The following is a 7,820-nucleotide window of genomic DNA, read 5'->3' on the forward strand; positions in this document are numbered from 1 at the left end:
ATTTTATTTTAGTTGTGTAATGCAGACTCAACAGTTACTGGAAAATCGTTTGTAGTCAATTTTTTTAGTTTATTTTTTATACATTTAGTGTAATTTAATTTAATTTACCCTATGGTTAATTGGTTTCCCTGTTTAATTGAACGGTGTTATCGGACAAAAAATATAGCATATGAAAGCACATGTAAATTTTCTCGGATAAATGGACTCGGTTAATTGATTTTCCCGCTTAGTTGGTTCAAAATATATGTCATCAAAAATCATTTTCCTTTTAAATTTTAAAATAAATTGTTGAAAAAATCAACACTGTATAATTTTTTAATAATAAATTTGAATAAAAAATATATATATGTACATATGCACATAAATAGATTCATAGATACCTATGTATGTAAGTACAAAAAATTGTTATTGCATTTTTTCCTATAATGGTAAAAAATATTCAAATATTTGAAAAACTTTAAGTGCATATATGTACATATGTATGCAGCCTCCTTTAAGGGGTTAGGTGGGTTTAAGAGGTTGAAAACATGAGTATATTTACATATATTTCATTCAGCATATTAAATCCGTTTAAAGTTTTACATTCACTTTTTGATAATATTTTAATATTGTACTATTTAATAAGACAAAAAACTTTAAAATTTTGATTCCCACGTAATCGCTTACTTCACCAAATGGTCCAAATAAGCGTGATTCCTGTAATTGAACAAATTGTTCAATTAAGCGAGTATCTGTTAATTGATTCCCCGGTTAATTGAACGAAAATTTGTGCAAATTTTGATGTGCAATTAAGCGAAAAGTACTGTACTTATTTATTTAAATAAAACCAAAGTAAGCACATATTTATTATTAAAATCCTATTCTCAAACACTTCACCCACTTTTTTTAATAAATACAAATTTTATTATAAAAAAACCAATGTTTTTTATTTCACATTTTATTGAATATTATTTAACACATAACGAGTAACTAAACCGTTCAAACCTATTTAAAAAAAATAACCAAAATCAGATCAGAAAAAATATACAAAATTTAAAAATGTATTAATTAATGCTGAAGTTCATGCATATATAATTCTCAATTTATTCCAAAAATATTTAAAATAAATTTACGATAATATTTAACATACAATTTCACACCCTGCTATCCGCTTCGTATCTCGTTTTCGAGTATTCGATTTTCTATTTTTGTAAAGTTTTTATTTTATATATTAGCTATATTTTTTTAAATTGTAGTTTATTTATTTTGAAATTTTAGTTTTTTTTGAAAATTTAGAATTTTTTAAATGAAAATTTTGTTTTTTGAAACTTTAGCTTTTTTTAGTTTGAAAAACATAGTTTTGAGGAAAACGCGTTCGAAGTTCTCAGCTGCCAAGTCAGTGCGTCAAACAACTCTTTCTAACTGCTGTATTATTAAACGACTTCGAAAATAATCTTTTGTTCTTTAATTAGTTAATGTTATTTCAAAGCTGTGTGCGAAATTTAAACAAAATCACTGCATAACTTTTTGAGGTATCGTCAAAGGGCCAAAGATCAAAATGTCTATCTCTTAGAATTTTAGTTGGATCGATTTAAAATTTTTGGTGAATATTGTTTTATATAATAAAACAAAAAAATTCACAATTTTTTAATTATGAAACCCACCTAACCCCTTAAAAAGGCGAATGTAGAATTTTGTGACAGTGAAATCTGCAAATGTGTGTATTTTAGAAAAACATATCGTTCAGCAATATTTAACAAAAATTACAAAAACTCAATGATTAAACTATTGTTAGAAAGCAAACAAAACTGTAACGAGTCGCGTAACAATGAATAGTTAATATACTGTTTATACTGTTAACTTTAAAATTTCAATTTAATTTGAATTAGGAGTTTTTTATAACATCACAATCATTTACACTGTACATTATCATAATGCACTTGTTTGATTTGGAATAATTGGTTGATTTGGCATAATTGAGAAAGAGACAGGCAGGTATTTATGCATAAGCGTATAGCATGTAGTGGACAAAATCAATAATGTAGACATTTTTTTTATTTATTAGTTGAACGGTTATCTTAAAAATATACGATGAAAGCAGCGTTAAAATAAAATATGTAAATGTGAAAATGAAATTGAAATTGAAGACAACCAATAACCAAATTGTAATGATAACAATGTAGCTGATGTACATAACAAAAGAACTGTAATACCTAATAACAATATGTAGATTGTCTAATGAAATCTAACAATCTAAAAGTTTAAAATGTATACTAAAACTAAGCAGGCTTAACATAAAATCTATTGGCAACACGCTCGTCTTAACTTAACATCAACTTATCTACCATTTTTTAGGATAGATAAACTCGAGAAAACAGACATATATTTTATGATTTAACAATAACACCATACGCGTATATTTATATAATAATAACACATAGCTAATTAGTTTAATTAAATAAAAATATCATGAGCTCATCAATACAATACTACTTTCGTAGGTGCAACGCTGGCGCATGACTGTATGCCCCCAAACATAATGCATAATAGCAGTGACAGACGAGCAAAATTAATGCGCCTTACGAAATGCTAATGCGAATTGAAATTTTATGCTGACAGACGGCAGATTTGTGCATTTAGGCAGCTTGAGAAATCTGTTAATTCATAAAAAAAAGTGCACAAATCTAGCAGCACATTTTCGTCGCTGTTTGCCGTTGTTATTGTTGAAACTGTCCGCTGTATAATTTCTGCAATCTAAAACTATTAAATATTAAATATGTTAATAAATTTAAACAATTAAATTAAATTAAATTGAATTGAATTAGTAAAATAGAAACTTAAATCATTTGTTTACGTTTTTGTGACTTCCTCTTTGTATCAACCACATTCACAATAGCAAAACTTTCTCTGCAGTGTTGCATAATCAAATTTGGTATATTCAGCTAAATTCATCAAAATTGTTTGTTTTTATATATCACTGATTTGCATCAAAATGGATCGAATGCGCAAGATAATGCAAATTAAGCCTGCTGATGCAAATTAGCGCTGCCGTCTGTTAAGGCTATAACTCTTCCGATGAATTTAATTGCATACAAGTGTGCATGAATTGTATAGGATGAAATGCAACAAGGCAATCATATAGAAAACATTACAGCAATTTAAATTTGCTTTCTATTAACAACAATTTGAGGTTGGTTTAATCCTAGAGCATATATATGCAACTTTTCCGTCAAAATGTGGTTATGTCTATACAGTTTAACAAAGCCACAGTTAGCCGCGCAACGTGTATGCCTTCAAAGTCCGCTGGTATATACATATATATGTGCATATATAATATATGCACTTGCTCCGCTACCTACAATAATTAAGGTTATGCATATGTCGCTTATAAAAACTAGTTAAATGTTTACTTAAAATTACAATTTTTTACCTAATATTTCTATAATTTTTATATTGTTTGTAAAAAAATATGCAACATCATAATATATAGTAATATAACACAAGCTAAAGCAAAAACAAAATATTGCAAGAACATTTCAATGCACAAACAACTGCTGATTATACATAGATAAAATGGCAAAGTCATATGTTATAAATTATTATTTTTTAAATAATTTTATACAATTGTCTGATATTCCAAATGAAATCTGACTTCTTTTATTATATTATTTTATTTAAATGATTTCATAATTTCTACCGTAAAACAATTTACGATGCAATAACTTTTCGCGCTATGCCTTAGTTAGGTCTTTAAACACATACGTAATTTGTTTCTCCTTAGGGCCTTAAACGCATAGGATTTCACTATGTTTCTTATAACCGCCCGTTTTCTTTCTATATACTGGTGAATGAAGTAAATCAAGCTTCGTCTGTCTCATGTTTCCGTTCCTTAATGCCCCAACACTAAATAATGCTATTAATTAATTAATATTAATTAAAGAAAACGTTTGCTGACACTACATTCTTTTGGATTTGAATCAGCTATATTTGACGAGAAATTGACTCGTTTGTACTCAGAAATTATAAGCAGCAATCCACAATCATGTTTCCTACCATCGGATCCACGATGCTAGCTGGAGTAGCTGCCTGGCGGAGGATGTTTTGGAATCATCTCATTACTTTTTTCTGAAATGTGGCGCTTTTGCGAAATCGAGAAAAATATTTCTTGGAGCCTCGCGGATATAGAAGTGGAAAATCTCCGAACATTTCTAGTAGGCTCACCGCAATTGTCGAATAATAATACCCAATCAAGGTGGAGATCCTGGCTTCACAAACCACTGACATTCATAGTATACTTCTGTTTTCCGCTGGGAAATCACAGAACTGACGAAGTACTTTACGAACAGTTAAAATGTTTGTCCGTTTGGGCACGGTTATGAAACGGCAGATTTAATGTCGCTAATACCAAATATTTATATGACTCTCAGGAACTTGTTAAAAGCAGCGATAGTATGTTTCAAGGAGCGATGAACCCACTTCGACCTAAAATCTATTGTGTCCGCCCCTATTAACACAATATAACATCTAACAACATCGGGTTAAGCAAGCTTAATACTTGTCGAGGGCTGTCTATCACCTGAACGCCTTATCCTCGCGTTCGCCGGACAGTCAAGGTGTAGATGCTCAGTTGTCTCCGTTACTAGTTCACAGAATCGGCACTGATCCGACGAGCAGTTTCCTAGTTTGTGCAGATAGGCACCTTAGTCTGCAGTGGCCGGTATAAAACGCCACTAGGGAGCACTATTAAATACTTAAATCTTTTCTGGTTATATAGACTTAGTTTGGAATGGCGAACTTGCCTATGAAAGTCCACCCTTAAGACGAGTCTTTTCTTCAACACTCGACAGTGTGGTTTATTATTATTTTTTCATAAAATAGTAAATAACATATTTAAAATTCATTGTTCTTTTTCCTTTTTTTTAACTACCAACTGTACATTGAGCTGTTAGTAAAAACGTAAGCAGTAAAATTTATTATATTTGACAGAAAGCTTTCAAAATTGTTAAAATCGACACAAAATAAAAAACTAACTACAACTAAAAATCTTAAATTAAATTAAATTCAATCAACCTATTTCATTGAGAATGCTGTATGCATGGAAATAAATATACATACATACTTTACACACTCATTCGAGTGCTCCATTTGAAGCGAAATTTTTTTCTTTTTCACTAATTCGCATTGTAATTTGCTCACTTACAAAAAAAATTCGCCAAAGCTAGTTACTTAATTTTAAGTAGAAGTACTACCTTGGGATTGTTGGATACTTTCCGTACAAATAATATTTAAATTATAATTATTTTTATTTTAGATTGTTAGAGTGCAATTTGATTACATACTTTTTCATTTCGATAGTGTTTTCAGAAACCTTTAAAAAGTCGCCAGTGTTATTCTATTTTAACTTGAACATGGCCGATACTGTCAGACCTCGAAAGTGCTATCTCTATGAAGGCTACTACTTTTTGCCAAAATTCCTTTATTAATCACGTAACGGCTGAAGTTGCATTACAAAAAAGGAAAAACATTTGTAGCAAATTAAATTTACTAGAAAGTTTGCGGAAGAAGATATTTTCAGTTTAGGCGTTGACGACTATAACTCTGAGTGGATCAAGCGAAATGAAAAATCAAACGGATTTCGTTAAAGTAATGTATAATCTTTTGAGAAAAACTAGGCGTCAGACCGGCCTACAACTTTCAAATGCGCTGACGCGTCGTTAAAATTATGCGTGCAACTTCAAAAATAACCGTCGGATTGATTTTTATTATTTTTAACTAGATGTAACTCCTTAACATGCCCTCAACTCCTAAACGTCTGGACGGATTTAAATGAAATTCTTTGTGTGTCTTCAGCTGGATTGAACATTTTAACTTGATGTAACCACTTAGTGGAATAAAAACTGAAATTTTCGAGTAAAAAGTCTTAAGTTTAATATTTTTAAGTTTTTAATATTTTTATTTTATTCTTCAAGCGACTTTAGGACACTATAGATTGTTAGATATGAAATCAAATTGCGCTATAACAATTTAAAATGAAATAACCATAATGCACATGTTATTTAAGTGGGAAAAATTCAAGAAACGAAAGGTAGTATTTTAAGTAAAAATTACGGATCCATCTTTGGCGGAGATTTGTATTTTTTTGCAAGTAATCAAATCACTAATACTCTTATATAAGTGCACAAACAAGTAAAACTGTAATAAGTGGTTAAATCATAGCAACACACATATATATATAAATATATATATATACATATATATTAGGCTAGTTTCTAAATAACCGGATTGATTAAAAAATTTGTAATGAAGAAAAATATGCAACCCATAAGGGTAAAAATTTTTCTGTAATCATAACAAAAAAAAAAAATAAATTTATTTGTACTTTTGAAATCAAACTAGAACATACCAAAAAATTCAAACGATAACTCATACTATAAATAAAAAACAAAATAAATACAATATGCATGCATACATATACTCGTACATACATGAACTAAATAATGTAGTTTATATTCAAAATTATATAAAATTCAATACAAAATATAATACAATTTTCAAAACAATGATTAAACGATCCTTAGACTACTGTTTTATTCAAATAAATGCGATACGCACACACATTATTTACATTTCCATATACATACCGTATGCCTATTTATGGTGTACATGAATATGCATAAAACACTTTAGATTTTATTTTAATAGCACTTTGATAACTTAAATAAAAGAAAATGTGTACACTTTTTTCCATTAAAAACATGAAATAATACAACAATAATTACAAGTGTAAAAGCAATGCAAGGCTGAAATGCGTGTACATACATATACACTGCGCGTCATTAAGTTAGCGCCCCTCCCAAAACATGCCTGGTTGATGCCAAATATTAGCCATTTTTAGATAACGCCTTAGAAGGAAGCAAAAGTTAAACTGTTTATTTTCTCAACTTCTTAATGAGCCTTAAGAAATATGAATGCGAATTGAAATTTTATGGGTACAGATGGCAGATTTGTGCATTTAGACAGCTGCTTGAAAAATTTATTAATTCATTAAAAAAAAGTGCACAAATCTATCAACACATTTTCGTCGCTGGTTGCTGTTGTTGAAACAGAAATGTTTGTCAGTGTTTAGTGAATAAAACTAACCAATTCAGCAACACAAAAAATTTGGTGATTGTAGTTGCCAAATTATATGAGATTATTAATAGCCTTTTCGCAAAGGAGTTAATCGATCAGTTAACCAGCCTTTGCTCGTTTAAAGCTCTGATTTAGATCGATTTACCTCACAAAATAAAAAATTTTATTTTACTTCATTAAAATTTAATTGAATATAAATCGAGTTGAATTTATAATGCAACTCTGTGTGCGTGTTATTTCCCACGCTGTTTGGCTGAGTTTATTGATAAAATAGCAATCAGCTGATGAAACTTACCAACTTCTTATGAAACCAAAAATGTATAACAACTGATCGTGTATCGAGTAGCCGCGAGGTCCAAAAACTGGTTTCTCCATTATAAACTTAGTGTATTTAATTAATTTGGCTGTGCGAAAAGGCACATTTGGCGGGCGCTCAACTGTTGACGCGGAGTGTATGAAATAATAGCAAAGGAAATACCAAGAAGTAGAGTAATGTAGTGCTTGCATTGATACTTACACATTTTAATAGTAAAGTGAACATTTACACTGATGGAAATGGTATATGTAAATTTGTGAAATATTAAATTTAAATACACTTAACCACAAACTCTAAGGGTATGTTTCAAGATGTATGTATGTAGAATGAACGCCGTAGAAATAGTAATTGCAACATTTCGCTGATTTTTTATTATAGTTGTAATTCTTTTTGA

At 29.6% G+C, this 7,820-nt stretch overlaps 1 long non-coding RNA gene across 1 annotated transcript; it reads right to left on the reverse strand.

Moving 5' to 3' along the window:
- Positions 1–734: 734 nt before the first annotated feature.
- Positions 735–3,416, reverse strand: LOC128923108 (uncharacterized). Its single transcript, XR_008472175.1, has 2 exons — positions 2,834–3,416; positions 735–2,739 (listed from the first exon to the last, which is right to left on the reverse strand). It is a non-coding gene; the product is annotated as an uncharacterized LOC128923108 (long non-coding RNA).
- Positions 3,417–7,820: the final 4,404 nt, after the last annotated feature.

The sequence above is a fragment of the Zeugodacus cucurbitae genome, chromosome X (genome assembly GCF_028554725.1).
Source record: "Zeugodacus cucurbitae isolate PBARC_wt_2022May chromosome X, idZeuCucr1.2, whole genome shotgun sequence".
NCBI classification, from domain to species: domain Eukaryota; kingdom Metazoa; phylum Arthropoda; class Insecta; order Diptera; family Tephritidae; genus Zeugodacus; species Zeugodacus cucurbitae.